Source organism: Mya arenaria, chromosome 1 (assembly GCF_026914265.1).
Source record: "Mya arenaria isolate MELC-2E11 chromosome 1, ASM2691426v1".
Taxonomy (NCBI): Eukaryota; Metazoa; Mollusca; class Bivalvia; order Myida; family Myidae; genus Mya; species Mya arenaria.
The window spans coordinates 61,818,712-61,831,279 of NC_069122.1; the positions used below are offsets into that span (position 1 = coordinate 61,818,712).

Here is a 12,568-nt window from a genome sequence, read left to right on the forward strand (position 1 = left end):
ATATGTTTCATAACAGTTGATAATTAAAAAAATGAAAATAAAGATTTATTTTAATTCTGAATGTACCTATCCTTTCTAATGGGTATCAATCTTGATTAAAAAACACATGTTGTTTTAAGTCAGTAAACCATACCTATACCAATTATTTCGATAAATAATACATAACAAGCACCTGTTGTTTATTTTATCAATGCACAATGCGAAATCACAGCTGTTAGAGAAATAATACTTTTCCAGCTCGTCTTTGCCACCTGGTATAATTTTAAACAACAGAATGTAATTAACCTATTTACTTTTCTAGTATCGCCGTTAACGTTTATTGTTCTATAGATATTCGTTCAAATTCGGTATTCTCTTTGTATTTTTTCGTAACCAAATAATTATCCCTTGCTTCATGTCTTTTTGGCTGTGACTTGTTTTAATTGTCCCCAACTGTTTGCATTGCTTTATTAAAACAGAGCATTATACTATAATTACACAAAAGTGCACATGCTTCGAATAGGAAAACATAGTTAAAGTTTAGGGTTTTAGTCTTTTCCCTGTAGTATTCATTGTTGTTTTATTTGAATGTATGTAGTGCTGGCAAGAACCAGTCTCCAATTATGCACTCACAGGCGTTAAAGCAGTGGAAGTGAAGTGTCCAAGTTTGATCTAACTGTTACACCTTTTTCGCGTTCTAATTATCAGCATAATATACCATTTCAAATGAAAACAACAATATATTAATTAAGAATGGGAAAATTCATTCTCTATTCTTAATTTGTGTTAAATTTGTATGGGGCATTTTTCGATCCAGAAGGGAGGAGTTGAAGAGAATAAGGCCTAAAAGGGAGATGATTGGTCATAAACGCTACATGTAGGTAGAAGAGCAGACAGGTAAAACAGAAGTGATATGGGTGGGTTTTTTTGGTCATAATATCATTTAATCCCTGCCTGAGTAACACTCATCTTCCGATCACCTGTGAAACTTTTCGTTTAACATGAAACATTTAAAATAGTATTATTGAAAATGTTTTAATGTTATACCATTGAGAGTCACGCGTTTCAAATTGACCAGGTAACATTATTCTGCCAAAGTTGATATAAAGATCCCACTAGTTGTTTCGAGAAAAAAAGGTATTCACTAGAAGACGGGTCTTCTGGGGGCTTAAACTAGTTAGTATAACCGTAACCCTCAAACTAAGCTCAACAATTACAAATAATTCGAAAGCCAATTAGTCGAACATTCAAAAATAACCCCTGTTAAGGGGCACAAGGCAAGGTCAGTGAAACTAGAACTTGAATCTACTGGGGGCTTAAAGGCCGGGTTGCCTGACTTGAATATCCTACCGGACAGCAATTCAGCCTATTTGGCAGAGAAGGCGTGGTTAATCGTGTTTTTGAGGTCTGCTCTGGTCAGCAGTTTTGATTGTAAACATTTAGATGGCTTGTGTTGTTATGTCATTCTGATAGAGTGGTACATACGGATTTGCCCATTGCCATTGGTTTCTCATTTGAGATTAAACAAATAAAGTTTCATACACCATAAACCAATACTTCCACGAATTGTGTTATAATAAGCCATTTGATAGTATCTATCACCCCCGATAATGGATGTTTCCCTCCATATGGGAGTAACAACCTCATACTATTATAGTAAACCTGTAGTAAACAGGAATTGGTAGTGAAATTCTGTTGGCTGTTAGATGGTCATGAACTTTCAAGATCTGCCAATCAACATTGCTGGGAAATTTGAATTTGTTTACCAGTTATAAAAAACAATATTTGAAGGTAGTATTTATAACTGTTTGAGAGACTTGAAATTCACAAAATATGTTTATGATACATATCAAAGAACTATCTTGTAAATTTTAGCATTTTTTGTTTGTTAAGTATTTGTATATTTGAAAAAAATGTACTGGCAGTCTGTACTAGCAGACAGCTCTGTGAAGTCAAGTGAAGTGGCAATTTTTCTGACTGTCTGACTTTTATAATATTACCCCGGTCTTTAAACAAATTAGCGATGACCATATTCTCACACTCATTTATCAATAATTATGAAATTAAAAACTACCCATCAACTTGAAAACAATGAAAAAGAATAATGTTCAAAATAACATTCATACGGATTTTGTTGTACTCGGCTACTGCATTTATGCATCACATGCAAATAAAAACGAGGCAACAGTGCTAGCCCACGGCTAATTCAAATACATGGTTATAATCACCTGTTGTTTAGCATCAATCAGACACCGCAACAAATCTATTAGTGTCTTGCCATGTTGGTCGCATCAGTCAATGATGAGCACCGCCCAAATATCGCCACGCCAATAAACATTATCGCTTTCGTGGTATTTGTTATGTAATTTAATACACGTGTTACACATAAAGTGTTCATACTCTATATAGAAGAGTTGAGCTATCGTGTTAATTTAATGTTCTTGACACTTGGAACAACTGTACTCATACGCCTGGTCAGATGCGATGAAGATCGATCATGTCGCAATTGAGCATGTTAATTGTCACATTCAGCAAGGATAAACTGACGTTTAACAGAACAGAACATTTAATTTGATTGAAGCATTTTATAAACACTTCAATATCATATTATATGAATGAAATATACACACTTACACACACATACAATACATACGCACATAACAGTCCAATTTATCAAGCACGTCTAAGGTTTCGGTTAAACAATATGGTAGACATTTTCCAAAGTTAACCAGATAATCACAATAAAGACTTATCAAGGAAATGTTTTATCAATCTAGTTCGAAATGGCGTTAGTATGATAGTATGAGGATAAATGAAACATAACGAAGTAAAATAAATATTCACTACATGAGTGTGTGTTATTTCGATATCAATTGTTTGAAGAGTTTTAAATAAGTATAACAATTTTGAAAATGCTCAAACACGCAACATTGATGTTCAACATTTGGAAGTTCATATGTTCATCGAATTTTCATTTGACGACAATTTTGCTGGGACGTGATTACGATCACGATATTTACGAATATTCGCGAACGATCAAACCAATTTATATGTTTGCTAGTCTGTTCCCTATACAAGATACTTGTTCAAGATATCCTTGATATGCCTATTTAAGATATGTGAAATTTAAAAGTGTGTTGTTTTTGTCTCAACATACAAGATATTATCATGCAATTATCTAATAGAGAGAAACACGGAAGTATTTATTCTCTCACGGGAAGGAAGATAACCAAGTTAATTGAATATAGTCTATGAGTAAACAGTATTTGCCCTTTCTGTATGTTACGATTCCGGTAGCATTAGAATGTTTATAAATGCATCAGCCAGGGCAGCGCAGCACATGACTTCCGTTAACCAATGGAAATTAATACGGAAACACCTGAGGTACATTTACACCTTTTTGCATCCATATTGTAAGCAATTCAATATATGCCCGGAAAGTATAATTCATTACTCTACGATAGAGTATAAATCAAAGTTGTTCAATTTAATAGTTTTGCTACTGACGAGTAAATGAAATATCGTTGAAACAAAATATAAATGAACTCTGATTTATGTGTATGTATCTGCGTTTCACATTAACAGTCGCCACCTGCAAATCAAAATAAATGCTCATCCAATCATTTTGATTTTATACGCTACATCATTTCTCTTTTTCTTTTCTTTTAGGTTTAGGGAATAGATTAAATTGCAGACCACCCACAAATCAATCTTTGTATCGGCTTTCAGAATACACAGACCCAACTGACATCATTTACACATATCGACAAAAAATCGTAGAAAATTCCAAATTTAAGAAAATACAAACGAGGTTGACGGAAAAATAGCACCGATTCGGGATGCTGTGCAAGCGTTGGATTAAGCTGAACAACTGACTGTACAGAACATAGACAGGAACTACCACATGTTTGAGTGTACCAAGGTATACAGTGCAATTTGTGAACGCCCAGTCTCAAAAGATGCTTAATAATTAATTTTAGAATGTTAAGTGTCGTAAGAAACCAATACAAAGCAGTTCCGTCCTTCTTAATGCTGCAGCTGGGTTGTCCGGCTAGGAAGTGGTTAGCGCACTCGCTTCTCACCAAGGCGACCCGGGTTTGATTCTCGGCCTAGGCGCATGTGAGTTTTGGGTAGTGGTCACCAAGCCGGACAAGTGGGTTTTCTCCAGGTACTCCGGTTCCCCCCCCCCCGCAGCACAAGACAACACTCGTGCCAAAGAGAGTGATTATTATAAGTTGAAATAGCTTGTTTCACAATCGTTGTAAAATCGTTGTAAAATTAAATAAAGTTTAAACAAAATGCTGCTCATTTCCAAATATGGTAGTATGTAAACATGCCAATTCTTCGACCAAGATGAATTTTAGATCCGAAATGAGTGGAGGTTTGTGTTCATGGTCCGATTTCTGTCATTTTTATGATTACATAGTTATTGATATTCAAACTGGATGATATAAAGTGTATTGAGTTATTCAACAGTAATTTAAATAATGAGAACTGTCCAGTGATGTGATGTTCATAGTACATGTTAACATGTATTGCCATTTGCAAATAGGCTTGCATAGTATTCAATTTGATCGAAGTCATCAGTCTATTATACCTGGTATATTATCGAAAGTGTTATTATTATATTATATTATCGGAGAAAAGTGCGTTGGGTGTGGGGCACAAACCAACAACCGCCTTATTACTAGCACGGCGCTCTTACCAACTGAGCAAACCGAGTGGCTGGTTCTTACCCACACGCACAATACTCCTCCATATTAACCATAAAGACCGACAGAGGTTCTCTTGTTGTTAGTCGCTACCACAATTGAAGAAAACTTGAAGGGAAAAGTGTGCCTGGAGTGGAACCCATGACTGACGGAATACTAGCACGGCTGAATATGTTAACAATATGACTGAAATGAGCTAACCGAATACGAGATTGGTGTCTACATGTAATTTATAAAAAAAAAAACAATATTCTTTTTTTTTGATGAGCTCTTTTTGAAAGTCAACCGGTAGAATGAACAATAGCCAATATCATACCTGTACGAAATCCTCGTGCATCAAATTAATCAGTATAATACTGTATCACATAAGACAATATTTCCTTCACTATACTACGAAACGCTTGAAAATTCAAATCCCAAAAGACCATTCACAGAAGGAGCAATGAAAGATAGTAACATGAAAAAGATAATGGTAAATCGCAGAGAGTGGAGGGGTGGCAGTTTTAAACCTTTATGATTTGCAAGTCCAGCAAATCGGTTATAACTAAGCTGCATATATACAATGGGAAAGTGCCGTCCTATTATATGTATAAGTGTATGCCAAACTTAGCCTAAAATTCAGACACTCAATGTTAAAAATAGAATCAAAGTTCGGCAAATTCATCTTTTCTCACCAAATTTTTGCAACATGTTGTCATCTGACATATGAACAATCCAAACAAGCAATTATGATAACTTTCCTTTTCTCTTGTTGTGCCGTTTTACCGAGAGTCAATCAGTTTGGCATATAGACTATGAACATAGATAACTTTTTTGCATATTGTTTTATAAGTCAGTTCTGTTAAACAAGTATGTGGATGGACTAGATAAACACAAGCTTGACAAATTGAAGCATTTCAAGTAGACTCTGTATTTTTTACGTTCAAAACTGGGCTGATTTAACAAATGAAAAACTAATCTTCCAACTTAAGGAGTAAGCAGGCCGGTGATATGTTTTTTTCTTATAGACAAAATTGAAAGCTACTAAGTTAACTTAACTTGATCTAATTCTTGCAATGCATAGCGGCTTGACAGAAATTTCTATTTCTGCTTTGCATGAATATCTCAAGTTATAAAACTTGTCTCAATCTTCAAGTATTGAATATACTATATACGTATCAATTGCTTCTTCAATTGTATTAAACATAGAATTGTTAGTATGCCTATTTAAGGGTTGAGTATGATTTTACTTTATGTGAAAACATTGAAAAGAGAAATTAAAAAAAAAAAAAAAAAAAACAAAAGAACATATATCGCTTTTAGCCTAAAATTGAACTTAAGCAGGGTGTTTTCATAATATTTGTTTCCAAGCAAGTTTCTATTAATTTGAAATCATGTAAACGTTCATTTATCTAATCTCGGCAAAAAACAGGTGGTTTTCATATAATGAAACCTAATTGCATAAACTGCCATGCATATATATATATTCAAGATTCTAAATTTTAAATGAAATAGTTATGCAATAGCAAATATTTCTGATCATGCTTCCATTTCATACACAATTAACGTGTTGTAATGTTCTTTTTCTTTTTTCCAAACATTATCTCATTGTAAAATCAAATCACTAGTTCATTGAATCAAAGATATGAAAATAGGGGAAAATATTAGTGGTTAATGTATCGTGACGCCGACTTTGTATATGTGACAACTTGTCTTAGGGCCGAGTAATCCGTGAACTAGTATTTGACACTACTGAATCGATATGGCATTGTATTTAAAACAGTAATCAATAATAGGTATCATGTATGTATAACAATTCGAATACAACTGCCAAGTTTTAATTATTGAATAACAGTATCGTGTTTGCGTCTTATTTAATAAAACTTTTGAAATTAATATTAAAAAAGGATTTCTGATGTCTAAAATGTTTGCAAAAAATATCTGGCTTTTTTTGCTGATACTGGTATTCAGTCTTAAATGTATGTTTGACTGTGTCTCAGTTTTATTCTAAAACATTACCTGAGTAGGGTTTTCAATGCGGTGGTGTCTATGGATAAATTTTAGTCACATGATAAAATGATCTTTAATGATAACAACGCTTATCTAACTTCACTTAAATTATGTGGTCAACTACCGCGCTGATGCGTGTAAAAACTTCCAAAATGGCATATAACATGAATGAGCATAAGGGTTAAATAATATAATTAAAAAAGTATGTGCTTTTTGTTGTGTTGGTTGCCGGTCATGCGAGTTCATTATGTTAGAAATAAGTGATTCTAAGAAAAGAATAAAAATATATAATTTGCTGCTAAATCAGCATATGAGAATATACGAGCAATTGTGAGTAACAGTTTATGTATTTGATAAAAATGATAGTGCAAAAATACGAAATTAATTGACTAAATTAAATCTAAGTAGTTTAAAATGAAAGTGCAAAAGCTAATTCACAAACATTAATACTACAAAGAAGGCCGAAAACGACTAGGCTGATATGATCACTAGGCCGCAGCGATCACCAGGCCGAACGGATCACTAGGGTGGAATGATCACTAGGCCGAATCGACCCGACACCGCTGAATGGTACCATTCTAGAAAGTAGTTTCAGTGATAACGGAACATAAAAGATAACACGTGTACCAGAGATGACAGAGTCACTTCGATTGAGAAAGTTGTGAAAAATGTTGTCCGCACCAATAATGTACTGCTATTTTGTCATGTGATGAATTCGTCATAGTTTGGATGTTACCCATATAAAATATATCGAATATGTTGAGTAATATTTCATATTAAACTTGTATCATTCCAACTTCATTTACAGAATTTTCTAACCCAAAACATGTCCAATGTTCTTCTTATTCCACATCCTTAGTTTCCTGAGCATCGTTTAAAAGAATGTGATATGGTCATATCTAAACAATCCTTCAACAGTACATTACCATATTGATAGTTAAACATACAAAACGTGTCCATTAAGATACACAATTTATTTACTATTTTGAGCAGTCTTTTATTTGTAAAATGACATTTTCAGTTCAAACCAAATGCTTTGGAGTTTGTTTTACCTTTTATAAGTAATGAGCATCAACCTATGAAAGAGGATGGATGCATATACATGTGTATAGACTCGCGAGTTGACATTGTTACAAGTTGTGTTGTACTTGATTCTTTGCAGAAATAGAAGCCAGATATCGTGGCCGTCCTTCTTCAACCTCAACGTAAGTTTACTACATATTTGAAAGCAATATTCGCATGATTGTCTTGCCTTCGATATTGGGGCACATCTGCTCATCCCCTGGCTACCTGATCAGTCCATATATGTCCCCCAAGTGGGTGCCAAGAGTCTAGCTCAGTCCGCTCTATTGACGAAGACACACATACCCGCAATGATGCCATGTTAAAGTGGTGGCGATCCCTAACCTACAGACATCCATTCGAACCTATAACATCATTTAAGTGTTCAAGAGGTTAAAATATCGCATCTTGCATTAGAGCATTTTATTTTTATCATATGCGTCAATAGAATATGAAATGAAACATAGATGTAGTTTTTAAGAAAAGGGTGTCAAACTGTATGTGGATGTATGTTTTTAAGCAGTTATTTATTAAAAATTTATTGAAGTATGCTGTTCATATGGACCACAAACACATTATTTACCTTCTTTGCGGTAACATTTTAACAGTATTTTATCATTTTTTTTATAGAAGATATTCGTTGAATTTCGTACGTTATGTCAACGAATGATCATTGAAAGCAATAGTATCACTAATTTTAAAACTTTAATAGTACACACACAAGTAATATAATTTGCTGGGATTCCCTTAATCAAAACACGTGTTTATTTTATGCTAATAATAAATTTTAAACAACAGCACTTAAACGATATAAGATATGTACAAAATTGCTGCCCGCCGATTATAATCAAACCAATCAGTGTCAAGGGTTGTAAGATCTCTATTTTGTATGTTAGAACCATAATTTGTAGATTCCATTTTCCGGCGTAAAAGCATACGCTTTTGTCAACTTACCTGACTTCCAATATGAAAGTAAAACATATCTGCTTTTTAATATATCACGTGTTACGCATTTTACTAATAGGATATAACTGTCATACGCTTCATCACATTCAACACATTATCCATAATCTATAGTACTTCACGTTTAACCCGTGATTATCATACGATTGGCCAACAGGAGTGTACCAGAATACCAGAATTGATCTGCTGGCCTGCTGGATAGTTGGGGGGGGGGTGTCGTGTGTCAACTACTTGTAACTGCACTAATGTGTTTTTCATTAATCTTGGAACAAAGAACAGCACACACTCACACACATACACGCGCACACACACACACACACACACACACACACGCACACGCACACACACGCACACACACACACGCACACGCGCACACGCACACACACACACACACTCTACAAAATCAGCTTTTATGCAGACCGGGCCAATAATGCCACAATTGAGCAACCCAGTTTATATCAGTCGATAATCGTTAAATAATACATTTATGTTTTTTTCCAGATCCAATGGAGACTGTGATAGTACATGCGGGATGATTCACGGAATCGTTTGGGCAAGCATCCTTGTTGTAGGGGGTATCGTCTTTGTGGTAATAGTTATTTGTAAGTATGATATTTACTAGATAATTATTTATGGCTCTTTTAGCCTTTTCTGTGCTGATATGGGCCGAGTTTGATGATGAGTAATTGATCGGTTTCGTGTTAAGCGAAAAACTGTAACAGTTTTGTAGAGTTATAGTAAATATTAGGTAAGGTAGAAAAACGTCAAATTCTCTATCTCACTTCCCTCTCATTCCCCCCCCTCTCTCTCTTTCTCTCTTAAAACTACTTGTTTTTTAGTAAAAAAGAAAGGTCTGATTTGCCAAGAGAACAAAACATCACCAGAAACATCTTCCGTTGCTGCCATAACAACAAGAACGTCAACACTGGACGGCGTTCAAGCTCCGGCGTCCACCGAGAAGAGTTTCCCAACGGATCAAAACATCAGTGGTGCAACACAAGACAATGGACCATTCAGTGTGTCGTATGGAAAGAGCTAACGATTTTCTCAAGTCATATAACAATATATGTTTGTTAGAATGTTAACATACTCATATGGAATCATTGCTTTCATTGCAGCGAATGCTTAAGATGCACTCTTACTCCCAAATAAGATTTTTCACAATTAACACAATTCTTTTAATATACCAATAAGGATGAATAAATGTCGAAAACAATGGTTCTTATAAAGGATACCTTGTTTAATTTTAATGAAATGTGCAGAAAACACGGTATTGCTACCTAATGAGGCATAATAGATCACAGTAAATCTTTTACCATTCACCATTCATTTAATATATTTGTGTTTCAGCTATAAAATACACGGTTATAATCTTGTTATCAGTAATTAATATTTTCCATAATTGCATTATTTAGTAAGTAGGAAAATGTGTAAACTCAAAATATATATTTGTAATGCATGTGTATGTATTGATTTTGAATAAAAGTGTCACTTTAAATATGAGTAAACATTACTCGATATTAGGAATATATGGATGCGTGCATGTGTCATATTTTTATAAGGTTATTACCGATTTGAATTGAATATGCATTTGGCCAAACTGCTTTCTTACCACGGAATATTCATGGACCGTAACTTAGTTTAAAGTTAAACTAAGTTAAATAATGTCCTTTTTCAGTATTATAAAAAAGGATGCGTGAGATTATGAATTCTTATCATTTCATTTGATGAACTTTCATCGAACAGCATGAAAGAAATGACGTTTCTTCATATTCAATACCATAGTACAGCTTATATTCGTTATATGATTATGTATACATGATTGATATTAAATGGCCAGCCTAATGTTCCCGCATGTATACATAAATACACCTCCAATTGGGAAATAGTTTGGCTCAATAAATGATTCATTAAACCACAATGTGCTTCTCGTCTAGTGTCTGTTGCTAGTAGAACATAACGCGTAAATACCTACATTTATGTTAGCGTAATATATGAACGTGCTTATAACAAGCACGTTATATGAAAACATTTCGTATTGCAAGATATCCAGTTTACGAAAATAAAGCTGAGTAATTTTTGGTCGTCAGAATGACAACTTGCAATCCTCTGATGTGAATTTAATTCAATGAAGTTACAGACTTGAATAAGCTTGGATTATTTAAATGGGTCGGTATGGATTCTTTTAAAATGTCACGTCTATAAAGCGCCGTTTGCTTATTCAATTTTTGAAAGCATATTTGGATGAAGGAATCCTAGTGAATGCGTAACTGTAAATGTGAGAAAGATGAATGCGCTTACCCCCCCCCCCCCAAAAAAAAAATAATAATAAATAAATAAATACATAAATAAATAAAAAAATAAAATAAATAAATCCCATGATGAATTCGCGTGGCGTTTCGCCATACATTACCATTGTGGCATTATGTCCCTACATAAATTAGTTTGTACAATTATGTACATACTGCGCTAAACTGCTCAAGTAAAATGATATTATAGAAATGACTAACATAAATCTAACTTATTTTTGGTTATGACGTATTGTTACTATTTGTTTGTTTAACATGTAATGCGATACGTTTAACAAGATAAGACCGTAATGTGGGTTTTGAAATATTTTGGCAAATACTCCAGAAAGACACTACTTACAAATGCCCCCAGACGTCACAAAAACTACATGAAGTCGCAACCATAAAAAACACCTATTGTGTGTCGGCTAATGTAAAGGATATGAATTACCCGATATATCAAGATTTTAAGGGATCTATTATGTTATTTTGGCTATCGAAGGTACATTGAGATAATCATTAAACTTAATCATTTTGTGTACAATAGGTTAAACTGAATTGAATCCATCATAAGACATGTATCATTCAATTAAGACTGGCACCACGGTATATACGTGATGTAAGCGGCCTAGCGGCGTGGAGTTAGCAACCTAGCCGCCTAGCGGCCTGGTGGCGTGGCTGTCTAGCGGCATGATGGTAGCGGCCAGTGGCAAGTTGTTGATCTAGCGGCCTGACGGGCAAACGGCGTGAAGTAAGCGGCCTAACGGTGTCAAGTTAGCGGCCTGGCGGCGAAAAGTAAGCGGCATAGAGGCTTGAAGTTGACAGCGTGGTGGCCTAGCAGCCTTATTCGTTTTCTAGTTCATGTTTATTTTATTTTTTTGATTTTTTTTCTTCGAAACAAATTATAATTTAACGTTTATGCACGAATTAAACTCCAGAAACGATTATAAAAATGTTTCGAAAAAGTCATCCCCAATGTTGCAAAATATGTTTTAGGTTTTCGACCATTGTGCTATCACCACTTAAACAAAATTTTACCAAAAAATATATATAAATTATATATTCTTTGTTTCATTGTTTAAACGATTTAAGTAACAGTTATATCACATTCCCCAATGAATTGCCTTTTATTTATAAAAAGGCTATATGAGTCTTTTGTATCCTTGCTTCAGAGAAAGGGGAACCAGAACCGTCTGTATCACATCGAAGAACTAGGATACGATGTGGTATGGGTGGCAGTGGTCCCCTTTCCTCGTTTAAGGGATCGACGCTATAAATAATTGAAATTATTATATTACAGGTCTAAAGTATGTACTAAACCCCCACAGCTTGCCTAAAATCGCAGGCGAATGACTTATACCATGACATTGGGTTAATGCTTAGGCTACGCTTTTGTATGGGTTATAGCGGTCCCCTTCCTCTTTTTAAGGGATCACCGGTATAATTAGTTAAAATTTAAAATATAACAGGCCTAGATTATACGTATGAATGTACCCAAATACCATAGTCTGCCTAAAAACGCAGACCAATGATTATGTCATGACCAAGGGCAAGTCTTTTATTATGGTCGAAAGT

At 34.5% G+C, this 12,568-nt stretch overlaps 1 long non-coding RNA gene across 1 annotated transcript; it reads left to right on the plus strand.

The window, feature by feature from the left end:
- Positions 1 to 6,506: 6,506 nt before the first annotated feature.
- Positions 6,507 to 10,062, plus strand: LOC128240535 (uncharacterized). The gene is made up of 4 exons (XR_008262182.1): positions 6,507 to 6,649; positions 7,843 to 7,885; positions 9,207 to 9,307; positions 9,545 to 10,062. It is a non-coding gene; the product is annotated as an uncharacterized LOC128240535 (long non-coding RNA).
- Positions 10,063 to 12,568: the final 2,506 nt, after the last annotated feature.